General features: G+C 46.2%; 1 protein-coding gene across 2 annotated transcripts in view; it reads right to left on the bottom strand.

Annotated features, from left to right (window-relative positions):
• Nucleotides 1–18,661, bottom strand: part of fhit (fragile histidine triad diadenosine triphosphatase) — a 210,311-nt gene that overhangs the window by 180,161 nt on the left and 11,489 nt on the right. For both annotated transcript variants that reach the window (XM_084463752.1, XM_084463753.1), the window contains exon 2: nucleotides 12,346–12,459. The gene's annotated coding sequence lies outside the window, so the exon portion shown is untranslated. The remainder of the gene's footprint in view (nucleotides 1–12,345; nucleotides 12,460–18,661) is intronic.

Here is an 18,661-nt window from a genome sequence, read left to right as displayed (position 1 = left end):
ACTTAACATGAAAAAATTATATTTATACCCACACAAAACATATGTGTAATCCAACACATTTAATGGCTGGGACCAGAAAATAATAAATTACTTTACATTGACTCCCATTCTAATTTTCCTAGCCTAGAGGTCTGATGGGGGCCTAGCGGAAGGGGCGTGACTTGCGAGCTCTATACAGTCGAGGAGGAGAAAGCAGTTGTTAAACCTTGGAGATTGAGCAGAAAACAGGGGTGTGGTAAGTGAAGAAACTGCATAAAAAATTATCCAAAAAGTTAAAGGCAAGGCAAGGCAACTTTATTTATATAACGCTTTTCATACACGAGGCAGACTCAAAGTGCTTCACATATAAACATTGTCATACAATAAAAGAAAATAATAGATAAGTAAAAAAGTAAAATAGATAGAAAATAAAGCCAAAGTAAAAAAAAAAAAAAAAAAGCAATGTATTTAAGATCAACAGTCTCTGAAACCCACGTCATGCAATTTTCGGGACTTGGCCCGACCAAAAGGAACTTGGTCCTTATCCTGGGAGTCTGACCCAGACACACGTCATCTCTCCACAACCTAAAGGAACTTGGTCCTTACTCTTTCACACTCGTCGGGACTCCAGCCCGACCTAAAGGAACTTGGTCCTTACCCACGTCGGGACTCCGGCCCGACCTAAAGGAACTTGGTCCTTACTCTTTCACATTCGTCGGGACTCTGACCTGACCTAAAGGAACTTGGTCCTTAACTACGTCGGGACTCCGGCCCGACCAAAAGGAACAAAAAGAAAGGGAAAAAAAAAGAGAACCAGTAAGGAAACCAGAAAGGAAAGACGTAAAGCACCCCGATGCTGCCCCAGCTGAACTACATGGTTTCATATATGAACTGGGGTGTCACGAGGAGCCACAATATGGATACTGCATCCCCTCCTGCTGGCCAGTGAACTACAGTTCAAGAGGTTTACAATCCCAGCACACATCCAGGAGGGAAGCAATGAAGGGACAAACTTGGAGGATATAAAGGCTGACAAGAGCACGGTGAGGGAGAGTTGATTGTGAAAGAAGAACACTCTAGGTTATAGTTTTGACTACTTTATTTGAGTTAGGAAGTACCTGATGCACTACCTTTTGTTTGTGAAGGTAGAATAAATTACAAAGACACTCAAGTCCCCTCTGCAGCAGATGCTGAGGAATACAGTTAGCACACAAACTGGTTTTTCAAACTCTATAAAGGTTTCATTAAGGTTTATTTTTAATTTTTCATTAAGGTTTCATTTCATCAAAATGCAATAATCCCGCTTCAAGGATATTCCAAAATCCCTACAGAGTTTCAAGGCAGACCACACAGAGTGTCATCCTACCTGCATAAACCACCTCCTTGTTCCATCCCTCGCATCATTCAGTCAGACCTAAGCAGAACATAGTCTCCCAGTGTCTCCAGAGACAGACCTTGAATGAAGACAATGCTGCCATCTCATTGTTGAAACAGCAGAGCCTGATTAATAACTCAAGGCCATCCAGGTCATCACACAGAAGATGACCACCATGCTTCTATCACTGAGACCGCAGACAGTTGGATCATTCCATGAGCCATATATTGGTTTGGTGAGATTTCATCTCAAGTATAACAAATAAGACATTAAGTCATATGCAAGTGAAGTGGCAAACAAAAGTAAGAAACTGAAACTGAATTAAAACATGAACAACAGATGCTTCTAGTTATTGAATACACTATACTTTGTATTGCCTTTTTCAACATGGCCTTTGAAAGACACGGCAATATAGAAATGACATCATCTCTCCATGCCTATATAGTACATGAATGTATGCATTTGGGCCTCACTCAAATCATTTTAAAGTGTAAATGAGTTGTAGGCAGGGACTTTAGACTTTTTCGTCTAGAACTAGTTAACCCACGTTTCAAAAATGTTTTACATTGGTATGTTGCAACATTTGTCATTTTTATACAGTAGGTTCATTTTTGGTTAATTCTAAGTGTACCTAACGCCTTCTAACGCCACACACACACACACACACACACACACACACACACACACACACACACACACACACACACACACACACACACACACACACACACACACACACACACACACACACACACACAGAGTGGATATGTGGATATGAGTGTGTGCTTTGTTCATTATGTACATTAAGTATAGTGAGCATACTGCTATTGATACACCTACTTAGAGTTTATACATTTGGCTTAATGTACTGTATGCGGCTGGACAACTGTTGTATTATTAGATTGGACCACATGGAACAAGGCATGGGGTTAGAGATTTTCCATGACCAATACAATGTTACCCAAAGCCTCCAGCTTGAAAATATGTGAATTGAGTTTGTCTAGTTACTTTTATTCTGTAAAATTTAGGGGCTATTATTTTGCGAGATATGTTACATGTGCTGTGAGAATATTTGTTTGGGTTTGAATGTGTGCCTGCCTCTGTGTGATCCAATTACAATTTCTGACCGCCCTGGCTCATTTCTGACTAATCAGGGCATCTCTTCTGATTGGTTTGCGGAATCCATCTGGCCTGTCAATCACAAGTGTGAAATGCAACATTTCTTAATCACGGCGAATAGTCAGGGAGAGGCAGCAGAGAGGACAGCTTGGTTATCTAGCTTAGAAATCTTGCCGTCTTTCTCTAATTTATGCATGTCTCTTTTTGCAACTCAGATTTTACCTACAGAAGGTTTAATGCTTTGATGGAATACGGTAAATTACACAGAAAAGTAAAAGATGAGAACCATATCAATGTTCTCCAATGACAAATATTGGCATTAAAAGAGCATTCAACTGTGCCTCCCCTTAAATTCAATGGGACTAATTTTATAAACATAAATTAAATCAATTCAGGATCCAAATATGATGCGACCATCATCATGCAAGTAACCAGTTCTACCTCATTTATATTCTACTCTGCGAGAACTGCCTCTCGTAAACCCAGACAATCCCATTCAGTGGCTTCCAATGAACTGATGTACAACAACAACCGGGCTGTGTTCTTTCACTGCACATTGTATAATGCCTGGAAAAACATTTAACACAGACAGGATGTGCTCCGCAAACACTGATCCATGCCAATTTAATCCTTCACACTTTCCAATACACAATGTCTCCCACTCTGTACGTGTCGTGCACATACCAGTCCCGCTCCCGCCCAGACGAGACCAAGAAACCCTGCTGTAATTGCAGAGCAATTTTGAGTGATGCCGACTGCAACAATGGCATCATTCCGGAAACTTGCACGGTTGAATTGGCTAAATTGTCTACCTTGCACTTGGGAAAAGGAGGTTGAGGTCTGTGACCTGAATTTGATTTCTCCTACCTTTTGGATGCATTTCATCTCCTTTACTCTCTTACAATAGTTACCAAAAAAAGTTCAAACTTCACAAAAGAGGTTATCGTGTCAAGACACAAAGAAAAAACATAAGAAGCCGTCTCAAAACTTTAAATTACACTTCAGTTACGACTGAACCAATATGTACCAATCTGATCTGTTTGATTCATGATCTCTAGTTTTATATATACAGTGTCCTACATATATAAATAACTAAAAACTAAAATGGACTATTGGCCTGACGTTTGACTTAGAAAAATCCATTTGTCTTAAAGAATAAAGAACCATTCTGTCCAGGCTCACTTAATGAAAGGTTCGCGTATCTGGTCATCAATTGTACCGTGTACATTGTTGACGTGTTAAGATGTGATGACAAGCTCTCTGTGCGTGCGTGCGTGCGTGCGTGCGTGTGTACAGAACTGACAGACTTCTGAGAATCAACAGATTCAGGGCTAAAGGTCATACCACCACCGTATCCATCACAGAGCTGCAGTATGCAGACAATAATGCTATTGTAGCCCTTTCAGAAGAGGACCTACAGTGCACCTTTACTGCTTTCACGAAAGTGCAGAAACAGCTTGGTCTGGCCATCAAATTAAAAAAAGACTCAAATCCTCCATCAGCCACCACCAAACATCAACACTCGCCCAAACCTCTCCATTGACAACACCAGGGTTGAAAACTGTGGACCACTTCCCATATCTTGGCAGCCTCCTGTCATCTAAAGCCACCATTGATGAAGAGGTACACCACCGTCTTAGCTGTGCCAGTGGGGCATACTCTGAGCTGAAGAAAAGGGTCTTTGAGGACCGCAACCTCCAGTCAAAGACCAAAATTCTGGTCTACAAAGTGGTACTGCTCCGCATTCTCCTGTATGGGTCAGAAGCCTGGGCCACATACAGCAGGCACTTGAGAGCACTTGAGGCCTTCCATCAGAGGTACCTTCGGAGAAAGATAACCTGGGAGGATCGACGGACCACCACCAGTGTCCTGGAGGAGGCTGGTATCTCCACCATCACTGCCATCATCGGCCAACACCAGCTCAGATGGACTGGCCACGTGATTCGGATGCCTGACTCGCTTCCCCAAACAAGCCTCTACTCAAAAAGCTTGTTCAAGGAAAGTGCAAAGCTTGTTCAAGGAAAGCGTGCCCCTGGAGGCCAAAAGAAAAGGTACAAAGATAACGTCAAAGCAAACCTCAAGAAGTGCCACATAGGCCTTGAGACCTGGGAGGTCACAGCAACAAACAGGGCAGCCTGGAGACAACTTGTCCAAGATAGAGCTGTGCAGTATAATGACGATCTCCATAGTGCTGCAGAAGACAAGCACAGACGCAGAAAGGAGATTGCTTCCACCAAAACAGTTCCACCCAAACCCACACTCGGCACTGACCACCCATGCCCACACTGCCCCAAAATATGCGGGTCCAGGATCGACCTCTTTGCCCACCTGAAGACCCATAAGGACCAAGAAGGAGGACAGACATACTCGACCTTGAGTGTCCGCCGATGGTGTGTGTGTGTGTGTGTGTGTGTGTGTGTGTGTGTGCAGAACAGAAGCAGAATTGAACATAGCTTCATTGATGAAATTCACTAATATCTGGCAAATAATACATTTATATTAGGCCTGTGACTGATCAATGTTATGCTGTGTCACACTACAGGATAATTCCCCTAACCGACTCTCCGTATTGATCCTGAGGGATTGGTGAAATCTCCCGTTTTTAAAATGGGGTGGTTTTGGAATGGAACCGGCTAGTGTCTGCTGTGTTGGTGAAATCGTTTCCTCCCCCACACTAAACAACCAGTGAAATGTATCCTAATCTATCGTTAGGCGTGTGGTCTCTTGTTTACTAAATTAGAAAGATTGTCAAGTGTGTACCCAGCATTACTGATGTATTAAACTATGTTTATTACACAATTTGCCATTTGTTGACTCATTTGGTTGTTTCTCAATAGAAGGCATAGATAGTGAATTACTAAACAGTATTTCATTAACATTATCAATGTATAAAACTAATTATCCACATAACTGTATTTATCAGACACCTTCTCTAGGTGACTTGATTTACTCATCAGAAACAAATAGTTTGTGGCAGTCCTCATTCATTTAGACTCTCAGCGTAGCTCTATGTACATTCAGTCCATCTCTGTCTCACTCTGCTGTATGTCTTTGAGTCTCAGGGTAGCTCTACAGACATCCTGTCCATCTCGGTCTCACTCTGCTGTATGCTTGGGATGTAATAACCCTGGGCTTAAGAAATAGTTTTCATCTGTAGATGCCAGCAGTGGGCCAGGGGAGAGCTTGCAGTGCTGCTGATGAAGGGGTTGATAAGGAGGGAAGGAAGACACAGAGGGAGGGGAGCGAAGCAGGGAAAGAAAGCGAGAAGATGGAGACCAGGAGCAGGAGGAGAACCAGACCCACGCCCATCACAGGTCAAGTTAACATTCTGATGGGGGCAGTATTTCAGGATATGTGCAGTCATACAAGACCTAGAAACAACACTGCAAAAAACATGCAGAGGCCCAAATACCAAATACTACATAACATACTAAACAATACTACACACTGACCAGATCCAGTCCGGTGGAAGTGTGGGGAAGTAAAGACACCAGTGGATCAATAGATCGTCGGCCCGTCTTCCTAGCAGCAGGTGAACCCTGCTCCAGCCACTAAACAGCGTGCAGCTCCATTTCTTTTTATCTTCTGGACTGACCTGAAGACTCCCAGAAGGTTAAACTCTGCAGTAAACGTGAAGCACATCGATCAATAATAAACCCTTGACTGATCATTCAGGCTTCGTTCACAGCCCCACGCAGATGGAAAAGTAGCATGGTTAATAAATACCCTCAACATTCCTTAATATCATTAACACCCTTGGTTTGCGTGACGATGACATCACGGCTTGTGTGTGTGGCATGTGATCCGACATGCTCCTGCAATATTATTCTTTATGTGTTAATATGAGGAACAACTTATGTGATCATTCAGAATGAAAACATGTCATGTTTTCTTTTTCAACTCTCCATTTGGAGATAAATTAATTTCGGAGCGCTGCACGTTGCTGTTCAGTCGAGTGATGTTGCTGCCAACGTTAAAGATCCGTCTCCTTGCCTTCTGGCACTGAGGCATCTTCATGGCTCTGCCAAATGAGTTGACACACACACACACAACTCAGATTGTCCTCCTTTTCTCACAGTATTGGGCCATTATCTCCTCGCATCAGTATTTCTTAAAACATACATGCCTTACATACTCGACTCAATCCGACGGGAATGTCAATTCTTGCTTTAGTTTCAAGAGAGAAAGCCTGTAAGACAAATAACACTATTTCAATTAGTCCTAAACGTCCTTCAAAAATGACCCATGTTCATTATGACTCAAATCGGGGTCCAGTGTCCTTGCAACACAAAAAACATTTACAATAACCTGCTTTGGTTATGCCTCTAAGAACGATGACCGCATGAGTCACACAATTGTGACTCATGCGGTAAATGTGAAGCACATTGATCATTGGCTACAATGACAAGTTTTGAAAATGAACTGATTATCTGTTCATTTTCAAAATGATCTATCCAAATATATTCTATAAATTCAAGTTTGATGGTAATATAACCAATTTGTATGCTAGTACAAATGATAATATATATGATAGAATGCCCAGTATTATATTTGTTGTGTAACTTGAAGTGAAATGTATTACATTATGAATTTAATTAAAGATTTGATTTCTCACTAATCACTAGTATTTACTAGTCAGGCATGTCTGGCATGGCCAGTCAGCATCAAATTGAATTAGAGAGCAGGACTCCCTGGGTCAATCTTACGGTGGATGGATCGCTTTCATGCCAAGTATAGTATATTTAACATTAGTATAACTAACATACATTTGAATAAAAGCAAAAATGTGCACTTAAAAGGTACATAGTGGAGTCTGAGTTCTGAACTTGTAGAATACATGCGGCAGTAGAGGCTCTATCATCTCAACAGAGCAGAGGCAACACACTGCTACTAGTGAACTTGTAGAATACATGTCCTGCTACTTCTGAACTTATAGAATACATGCCCTGAACACAGCAGCAGTATGGGAGGTAGTAGAGGTAACACAATGCTACGGTAATGCTTTATATTAAGGTCCTTGTTATAAGCCTTAGTTAATAGGTAATAAGACCCTTATTATATGCTTATTAACATTAATTTGTGTTAATAAGACTATCAATAAGTGTCAATAATAACATAATAATCATGTTTTTTGTGAGATTATAAGACTTTTATACACACTTATAAGAAACTTGTTAACTATTTATTGATTGCTTGATAACATTAATAATAGTATTATGAGTTTCTTATAGTTGTTTATAAAAACATTAAAAACCCATTCATTAAAGGGATAGTTCAGGATTTTGGACATTGGGTCTCATTTCCAAGTGAGCCAGTGTGTTATTTATCATTGGAGACCGTTTAACACTTTTCATTCAGTCCTTCTAGTTGCAGAAATCACTGGTGCTAGGCTAGCACAACTCAAGGGGAACTGCTAGCCTGCCAATAAAAACTGTTTTACCCACTCCCAAGGCAAACCAATTATAATGCCCGACTATCGTATGTAAATGTCTGTGTTGATAGAATAGTGTTAGAAATAAACTTACCCTTGCATCGCATTGCATTTAGTTTATAATCCCTGTAGTTGGAAGCAAGCTACAGCAGCGGTGAACTGATATTACCTGGAGTGCGCTTCTCTGTTTACCTTCTGCTGTAGTGAATTGGTTGCTACACCGGAACAAAGTGAAATTCCGCCGCTGTTGAGAAAGTACTCCCCCAAAATGTAATGTGATCATTGCGATACAGGGATAGTTTTATTTCTAATATTATTCTATCAACACAGACATTTACATCGATAGTCGGGCATTATAATTGGTTTGCATCGGGTGTACTTTGGAGTGGGTAAAACTGTTTTTATTGGCAGGCTAGCAGTTCCCCTCGACTTGTGCTAGCCTAGCACCAGCGATTTCTGCAACTAGAAGGACTGAATGAAAAGTGTTGAAAATGGTCTCCAATGATAAATAACACACTGGCTCACTTGGAAATGAGACCCGATGTCCAAAATCCTGAACTATCCATTTAAGTCTTATTACCTATTAACTAAGGCTTACTACAAGGACCTTAATATAATGCGTAGCAAGTGTAGCATTGCAAGTAGCAATGCTACTACTGACCTGTAGAATACATGTCCTGCTTCTTCTGACCTGTAGAATACATGTCCTGCTACTTCTGAACTTGTAGCATACATGTCCTCCTTCTTCTGACCTGTAGAATACATGTCCTGCTACTTCTGAACTTGTAGCATACATGTCCTCCTTCTTCTGACCTGTAGAATACATGTCCTGCTACTTCTGACCTGTAGAATACATGTCCCAGGCCTTGACATTAAGCTTTTTAAGCCTGGCTGTTATGTTATACTTGTCCAATAGCAAAACATGCCCAAATCACTTGCCTGAACAGGCAACTACATGTCACATTTAAGTTGCTCGATCACAGAGTTCACCTGCCCCAGGCAAGCGGGCAACCGTTAATGTCGAGGCCTGAGTCCTACTTGTGACTTGTAGAATACATGTCCTGCTTCTTCTGACCTGTAGAATACATGTCCTGCTACTTCTGACCTGTAGAATACATTTCCTGCTTCTTCTGACCTGTAGAATACATGTCCTGCTACTTCTGACCTGTAGAATACATGTCCTGCTACTTCTGACCTGTAGAATACATGTCCTGCTACTTCTGACCTGAAGAGTACATGTCCTGCTTTTCCTGACATGTATACAGCAGTGTCCTGAACACAGCAGCAGCAGTGGCGGTCTGGTCTCCACAGAGCCGAGGCTGCAGCAGCATGGTTGTAGGCGGCGGCCGACCTTGACCAGTCCGTCGTGCAATGAGTAATGTCATGTCAGGACGGGAAACCACAGTCGGCCCACACCCAGAATAAATAGTCTCAATAGAGATAGGGGTTCAGACAACATGCAACGTGCTGACATCGACCAAAGAGGCAGAAGGACATTGAACACCACAGGATGCGTGTTCATCCATGAAGAGAAATGACAAATATAATGATGAAACAGGCCACAATGTTGCTATAACTTTAAAACTAATGGCCAAGCTGATCTCAGCGTGAGGAACAAATCAGACCTCTCAACCGTTATGACCTGCATAAAGGCTGATGACTAACCATAGTTATAGAAAGAGGGCTCGTAAATGCTGCTATCAAGTTTGGGTTTCCAAATGAATATCAGTCTGGCCTTGCCTGGGCAGCATTGATTCCCTGTATGGGCATGGCCTTGCGTTCATAAAACTCCTGCCAGTCACATTAAAGTCACGTTTTTGTTCTCTTCACTCTTGCAGAATCCTGTGAGAAGCAATTAAACTCAAAGAATCGCACCTGTATCGTCTCAGAGCCTGTGTATCAAGATACATATCGAATCATCACACACACACACACTTTTTGAGAGCAGTGAGCTGCCAATTAAGTACGACCTCCTCATTGTTATAGCAATTCAATTATTTCTGGTTTTCCCGCTCTCTCACTATCCAAGTTATAAATGCATACTAATGAATGCAATTTAACGATTTCCATTGCCTTTATGCCATCTAGTCATGAGGTTATGAGAATAAATGTGCCGTTTACCAAGGTCAATATCTGGGCGCAGAGTGGCGTGCACAGCCACATCAACACGACCGACTCCGACTCCATACACTAGATCCCTCCAACATAACTACTGGTGGCATCTGTGGCGATGCTAATTTAAATCACTAAAAGACTAACAAGTGATGCATTACAGACAATTGATAAAGACTAGTCATATACAAGTTCTTTGGGATTCCTTTAAGAGAATATTTCATTCACTGTGAAACTCTTTTATTCCGGATCCCAGTGTGTTTCTAAAAATATATATTAATTGGCACCAAAAGAGAAAAACAGCATGACATTAGTTGTGCCAGGTATCTGTATGAATGCTAACCACTTTGTTCCCCCGCATTTGGAAATTAGTCCAAATATAGCGTTGCTGGTTGAGTGTTGCCGATAAGCCAGGGGGCAGAGGCAAACTTTCTGTTCACCTCATACATGCTGATATTAGACACTGTTAGGGGACTTGCTGCCAGAGGTTCTACTGTCATTTTTTATATAGTGTCTATCTGAAGTACTATCAAGTACATATTTCTCTAATGATGCGTGTTGTCCTTAATCCTACAGTCAAATGATGTACATGTTCTAATTAGTTTTTCTTTTATATATAATTATATATTTATTTTATTTATAAAGATTACATCTGCCAGCAAGCACTCGTATGAATGACAGCTAATTTCCACAGTAAATAAGACACTTCTTTCAGAGCTCATAGACTTGCCTGCTGCTTGCAGCTCCACATCACTTTACCTCCATCTATTGCTCATCACTATCTCTGTATTTTTGTACCTTCTTGCTTCAGTGCCCTGTCTCCCTCCCCCCACCAGCGGCACACAGCTGCTTTAATCTGCAGCATACTGGTATTTCAATCAGCTGTTCCCCTCATATTAGATACTGCACCCTCTTGTTAGTGATGACCTCTTGCTCCATGTGCTTCTTAGCTTTTTGTTTGGTTTTGCTCCAACAAAACCCAGCTTCTCTTCCATTTCGATAGTTTGTACATTTGACAAGTTAGGGATTGTCTAGATAAATAACAATTAAATCTAAAACCAGGAAATGTTCTGGACCATCTATGGGATGGACGTCTGTGTGAAGAGGCTTATAAGACTGAAACAGTTGCACTGCCTAAAAGACTAGACCTAAATGACACAGACTATATTGGAGAGTTAAACTACATAATTGAAATGCCTTCCCACTACCCCAATGGTACGCGTGTTAAATCATTTAACCGGTCCTTTAACTTTTCAGAATGCTTGCCAGTACTGCATTTCTGAGCAGCTCTTAAAACCTGCATTATCCAAATATATGAAGTCATTTCAGTGCTGTTAATACAACTGCATGCAACTTTTAGCATTTACACATAGACATGTAGTAAGAAAGCACTTTGTTGAAATCAAATCTACCTTAAAAAAACTCAAACTCAAACTCAAATCCAAACGCAGTAAGTGAAATCCCTGTGTTCTGATTACGTCTGCTCACTACAGCCGTTGTTTCACACGTTATTCCAACTGGAACAACAGGAAACAGACCAAACACAAGAAAAGAGAGGGAGATGGAGATCATACACAGGTAGTTCCAACAGGCCACCTGATTGGTCCTTTACAACAGGATCTAATATGCATGATGTCACACATGAAAAATGCCTAATCACTGTAGTCTTCTGCCATTGATCCAGCAATAACACGGCGCAACTAGCTTAAAGATGCAGGGTGAATTTGCAGACGTAGTAGCAAAATGTAAAAAATACATGTCAGCGAATATCTAATATACCACATGCGTGTGTTATTGAATCTGAACGGGAAACCCATCAAGCTCTAGAAACCATTAGCTCAAGTTTGATGGCTGACTCTAGAACAGACCAGTCTCTTCAGAAACCCCCTCCGCTGCCATGGTGTTACTCAGCGCCCCCTACTGGTGGGGGAGTGCATTACCGTGTTTGTGGCGATACAAGTCAGCTCCAGTGTGTGTTGCATGTTGTTTCCCTGGCATACAAATAACAAAAGGTTATTATTTTGAGAGGGATTTGCCCTGCGATCTGACTTTTAATTTGAATTATATATTTATTATTTTGTTAGTTATCATATAATGACAACGTTAAATGAGAGGGTGTGCTTTACCGTCATTATAGTCCTGTCTTACACTTTGTGAAGAACAAATAAATACATTAATTGGTATGTAAATTAAGTGATTGTTGGTTCCGGCACATCATGGTTATGAGATTAATGTTGTTGTTTTGTCCATTAATAATGTGATATATCCTCATGGACATTTGCACCAGGATAAAAATAAAGTGTTGTAAATGTGCCCTGAGTCTGCTCACCTGTGTGGGAGATGTTGTGCTCAGGGTCTCAGGTCGGAGGAGGAGGTTCAGCGCTGGCAGCAGGCTCTGAATGTCTCCGTTACGGGCTCTGACCTCAAGACCGGTGCCGCTCGTCTAACACACACACACACACACACACACACACACACACACACACACACACACACACACACACACACACACACACACACACACACACACACACACACACACACAGAGAGTTTGTTTCTTATCTCCACCTTAGGTCTCTTAAGTAGACGGGTTTTGCGGCCAACAGGAGTTTGAACATAACAATTGTTATGTTAACAACTAAGAAAAGAGAATCAGGTCTGAAACATAAAGTGCTTCTTATATAACACCAATTTGCGTATTTTTTGTGGAACCTTGAGGTGGTGGAAAGCACAAAACATTTTCATCAATCATCATGAATCAACTAATAATAGTAATAACTGAACTCAGGCCTACTGCTAAACAATGACAAGTGACAATCATTCCACTGAACACCCAAAGATAAATATGAAATGTAGTAGCTTCAAAGGTGATTTATAGTATTTTTATACCGCATATACGGTTGTTTGATCCTCTGTAACCTCTAGAAAAGTCATATTTATGTTATAGTTCTGATTTACTATTATTAACTATTATTATATATTTTAGCATGATCTTTACTAACACAACCAGATTTCATGCAAGTAAACTTGAATATCTATGCTATTTCTCAATCACGCTAGCACACTACTTACTGCAGGGCTATTGAGACCATGCATTGTGCATTCCTATCACATGTGCACTAAAGACTTCTAGAACCCTGGACCACACTTTTGAGAACAGAGCATATTTAACTCAAAATTTATGTTTTTGTTCTTCAATGAAAGAATAAAATAATTAGAACTTGATAAAGTTCTACAAATATATCTGTTAAAATCATTATCAATGTTATCTTTCTTTTTTTTGTTGTTTTTGTAGTCATGTTTTAGTGTTATTTTGCATGGATGTCTAGTTATAACAAAAAAAAAATATATATATGTATAGTGTGGCAACCCGCTCCCCACCAGGGGGAACCGTGGGCTAGTGGTGGACGGTGTGTACCACCGCCATCCACTAGCCGGCGGCAGTGAGCACATCTTCACTCAACGCAATCAGCCAGATGGAGAACACCTGGCCGGAGGGTGGAAACGACCAGGCGGACATCTTAAAAGCCGAACGGGAACTCAACCCAGGGAGAGGCAGGGACGACGACCCAGCAGAAGGCCGACGACACATCCTTCAACTCGAGTCTCACGGAGGCCATAGTTTAGTTGATGTGTTACCTGTATCTACCATACCTGTGAATAAACGCTGAATACGGCTTTATTGGAAACCTCTGCGTGGTACTTGCCGTGAGATCTCTTGACTCTTGTGGACCGGGTTACCACATATGGTGGAGAATGCGGGCAGCCAGAACCCACTACAACTCACGGTAGAGTACCCGCCCACCCAGTATGCAGAACCCCTATGGGGCCGCGGCCGCGGCGGCCCAGTGACAGCAGCAGCACCAGGTACAGGCCGCAGCCATACAGCGAGAGACAGCGGAGAGCCTGGCCCTGCTCCGGGAAGCGGTGCTCCGACTTACCCAACACGCCGTCCGCGACGCACCGGTTGCCGCCCCGACCAGTCGGCTCACCAAGCTCGGCCCAGAGGATGATGTGGAGGCCTACCTGGAGGTATTCGAACGGACCGCCCGGAGAGAGAGCTGGCCGGAGGACCAGTGGGCCCACATCCTGTCGCCCTTCCTCACCGGACCCGCACAGCAGGCAAGCCAGGACCTCTCAGCCGAGACCGCCAGCCAGTATCCCGCTCTCAAGCAGGCTATACTGGCATATTACGGCCACAACCTCGCGGCCAGGGCCCAACGTTTCCACGACTGGCGATTCGACGTCCGGGGCGCGGTGCGGACGCAGATCGCCCAGCATGGCCGCCTAGTGAGGAGGTGGTTGGCGAACGGCGAGGGACCCAGCCCGGTAGACCATGTCCTCATCGACAACACCATCCGCCAGCCGCCACCGGACGCGCAGAGGATCCTGGCTCACCACCACCCCGACACGGTGGATGATCTGATCCGCCAGCTGGAAAATTGGCAGGTAGCCCAGCAGCTGAGCGCCAGCCCCCGGATCACCCCTAGGCCTGCAGAGACCCGCCGAGACCGACGGGGACCCACGACCTCGACACCGGAACCACCAATCGGGACCCAGGAGGGACCCGAGGGGAGACGGTGCTACACCTGCGGCCGGGTCGGCCACCTAGCCCGATCCTGTCCCGGAGACCGGGATGAGCCGATGCCGTCGGCCTACGCGGACGAGGGGAGGCGCCGACCCTGCATGCTGGCCACCTGTTGGGCGCAGGGGATGACCGGGACCCCGAAAATCCCAGCACGGGTTATGAACCACGACACGCAGGCTCTCCTGAACATCGGCAGCGTGGTGACCCTACTCCGTCCCGACCTGGCAGGAGGGAAGGAGGGGGAATCGATGGAGGTCGCCTGCGTGCACGGGGACACCCGTACTTATGGAACCTGCCACGTGGTCGTCCGGACCCCCTACACTGTGTTCACTGCCCGGGCAGGGATTGTTCCCCATCTCCCGGTCCCGCTCCTGATCGGGAGGGATTGTCCGATCTTTCATCGGCTGTGGAATCCGGAACGGGAAACCCGGCTCCGGAGAGAGCCTCCCCGACAAGCTGGGAGGATGGCCCGACCGGCCTACAGGGCCACGCGGCTCCCGGCGACTCCGGGGGAATAGACGGCCAAGGACCAGGGGAGCGAGTGGAACGGATCCTCACCACACGGCAGGGCGGACCGCCAGCTCCGGTTCCCAGGGACCACCCCCCAGCACCACGGACACCCTCACGGCGTCCAAGCAGAACGACCCACCCGAGGAGCCCGAGAGTTCCCCCCTCACAGAGTTCTCGGACTTTCTCCCGGTAGGGGGGGAAGGTACTGCTCGGTCGGGACAGTTCGCCAGCACTCAACTCCAGGACGACGCCCTGAAACATGCATGGAGCCACGTTCTCGCCCATGACGGACAAGCCCGGGACTCGGTGAGTTGCTTAACGCACCCACATTTTAGCACCAGAGGGGGACTGCTCTACCGGGTTGTGGAAAAAGAGGGGGGGCTGACGGAACAATTAGTGGTCCCGCGACCATATGTCAGCAAGGTGCTGTTTATGGCCCACACTAACCTCCTGGGAGCGCATCTGGGAATGGACAAAACTCGGGACAGGGTCCTAGCTAGGTTTTACTGGCCGGGGGTTAAGCGGGATGTAGAGCAGTATTGCCAGGCGTGTCCCGAATGCCAGCGGGTAGCCCCTAGGGCCACGGTCCGGAACCCTCTCATCCCGATGCCCATTATAGAAACCCCGTTTGACCGGATAGCACTTGACATTGTGGGGCCCCTCCCCAAGACCAGTCGGGGACACCGGTATATTCTGGTGATAGTGGACTATGCAACCCGGTACCCGGAAGCCGGAAGCCCTACCCCTACGCACGACGGTAGCCAAAGAACTTATGCTACTTTTTAGCCGGGTGGGGATAGCCCGGGAGGTACTCACTGATCAGGGCTCATGTTTTATGTCACGTGTAATGAAGGAATTGCTGAGCCTTCTACAGGTCAAGCAGCTCCGGACGTCGGTGTATCACCCCCAGACAGACGGCTTGGTGGAGCGGTTCAACAAAACACTAAAACAAATGTTGAAAAAAGCCATGGACACGGATGGTAAGAACTGGGACCAGTTGCTACCCCATGTACTGTTCGCCGTACGGGAGGTACCCCAGGCCTCCACCGGATTCTCCCCTTTTGAGCTGTTCTACGGGAGAAGGCCCCGGGGAATCTTGGACCTTGCCAAGGAGGCGGGGGAGAGCCAGCCATCTCCACACCGCACCATGCTGGACCATGTGGAGCAGGTGAGGGACCGCATGGCCCAAGTTTGGCACATCGTCCGAGACCACCTCCAGCGAGCCCAGCAGGCCCAGGCGTGGGTCTACAACCGGGGAGCCCAGCTGCCACCTTCCACCCAGGAGAACTGGTCCTGGTCCCCACGGTGGAGTGCAAATTCCTGGCCAAATGGCAGGGGCCGTACGAGGTGGTCGAGCGAGTGGGAGACGTGAACTACCGGGTACGACAACCCGGGAGACGTAAGCCCACCCAGTTGTATCACGTCAACATCCTGAAGCAGTGGAGGGGGGGAGCGGACCCTTCAGTCCCGGCGTCCCTGGTGTTGGCGGCCCAACACGACATCCCAGTGGTTCCAGTGGGGGAGGACCTCAGCCCGGCCCAGAAGCAGGACCTAAGCGAGATCGTCATGCAACATCAGGACGTGTTCTCGGTGATCCCGGGGAGAACATCGGTCACACACCACGATATCCGGACGGCACCAGGAGTAACGGTACGAGTCCCTCCATACAGAGTCCCGGAAGCCCGCCGGGATGTCATCCAGGAGGAGGTAGCCCGGATGCTTCGGCTCCGGGTCATTGAGGAATCCCGCGGCGCCTGGTCCAGCCCGGTCGTCCTCGTGCCCAAATCTGATGGGACTTACAGGTTTTGCAATGACTTTCGGAGGCTGAACGAAGCGTCCGAGTTTGACGCTTACCCCATGCCCAGGGTGGATGAGTTAATCGAAGGACTCGGTCCAGCCAGGTACCTCACCACCCTGGACCTAACCAAGGGGTATTGGCAGGTGCCGTTGACCCAATCAGCCCGGGAGAAGACGGCGTTCGCGACCCCGGGAGGATTATACCAGTACACCGTCCTCCCCTTCAGCGTCCATGGTGCCCTGGCCACGTTCCAGCGAATGATGGACCAGATCCTACGACCCCACCACGCAGCAGCATACATCGATGATATCATCATCCACAGCGACAGCTGGGATGTCCACCTCCGGCAGCTGCGGGCGGTGCTGGGGGAACTACGAAAGGCGCGCCTCACAACCAACCGCCGCCTCGGACTGGAGGAAACATCCTACCTGGGGTACCAGGTAGGACGGGGAAACGTTCGGCCGCAGGAAAGCAAGGTCGCCGCCATCCGGGACTGGCCACGACCCACCACCAAAAAACAGGTGAAATCGTTTTTAGGGCTGGTAGGCTATTACCAGCGATTTATACCAGGCTTTGCCACGCTGGCCAGCCCGCTTAATGACCTGACCCGGAAGGCCCTACCTGACCGGATCAGATGGTCCAAGGCCGCCGAAAAGGCCTTCGGGACGCTCCGAAGAGCCTTATGCTCGGAGCCAGTTCTCATAACCCCTGACTTTGCTTTACCCCTCATAGTGCACACGGACGCTTCAGAGGTGGGGCTGGGGGGAGTTCTCTCCCAGGTCCGGGCTAGAGAGGAACACCCGACCACCTACATCAGCCGGAAACTCTTACCCAACGAGAGAAACTACTCCACGGTGGAGAAGGAGACTCTGGCCATCAAGTGAACCCTGGACAAACTCTGATACTATCTTCTAGGTCGGGAGTTTACCCTGGTGACTGACCCCGCCCCACTGAAATGGATGGCCAGCGCCAAGGACACCAACGCCCGGGTGACGAGGTGGTTCCTGGCCCTCCAGGATTTCCATTTCAAGGTGGACCACCGTCCGGGCAAGGAGAACGCCAACGCCGATGCTCTATCACGCCGGGATGCATGTCTGGGCTGGACCCCAGACGACCAGAGGCTTCAGCCAGCGGTAAAAGAGTGTGGCAACCCGCTCCCCACCAGGGGGAACCGTGGGCTAGTGGTGGACGGTGTGTACCACCGCCATCCACTAGCCGATGGCAGTGAGCACATCTTCACTCAACGCAATCAGCCCGATGGAGAACACCTGGCCGGAGGGTGGAAACGACCGGGCGGACATCTTAAAAGCCGACCGGGAACTCAACCCAGGGAGAGGCAGGGACGACGACCCAGCAGAAGGCCGACGACACATCCTTCAACTCGAGTCTCACGGAGGCCATAGTTTAGTTGATGTGTTACCTGTATCTACCATACCTGTGAATAAACGCCGAATACGGCTTTATTAGAAACCTCTGCGTGGTACTTGCCGTGAGATCTCTTGACTCTTGTGGACCGGGTTACCACATAATAAATATATATATATGCTTGGATATGATAGTTTAATTTAATTACCCTCAATTCCCAGTTAATTCACATAATTTTCAGATTTTTAATATTTCCAAAATTCCCGAGCTTAACTTCCCATGGAAATTTACTGGAAATTTTCCACACTTTTGCAACCCTACTTTCGAGAAGATCAGACACATTATGTCATTTATGTACAGAAATTGGGTTACAAGTAAAAGGGT

Source organism: Micromesistius poutassou, assembly GCF_964030765.1.
Source record: "Micromesistius poutassou genome assembly, chromosome: 2".
NCBI lineage: Eukaryota > Metazoa > Chordata > Actinopteri > Gadiformes > Gadidae > Micromesistius > Micromesistius poutassou.
The sequence above is the reverse complement of the archived record's forward strand: the minus strand, read 5'-3'. Positions and strand labels throughout refer to the sequence as shown.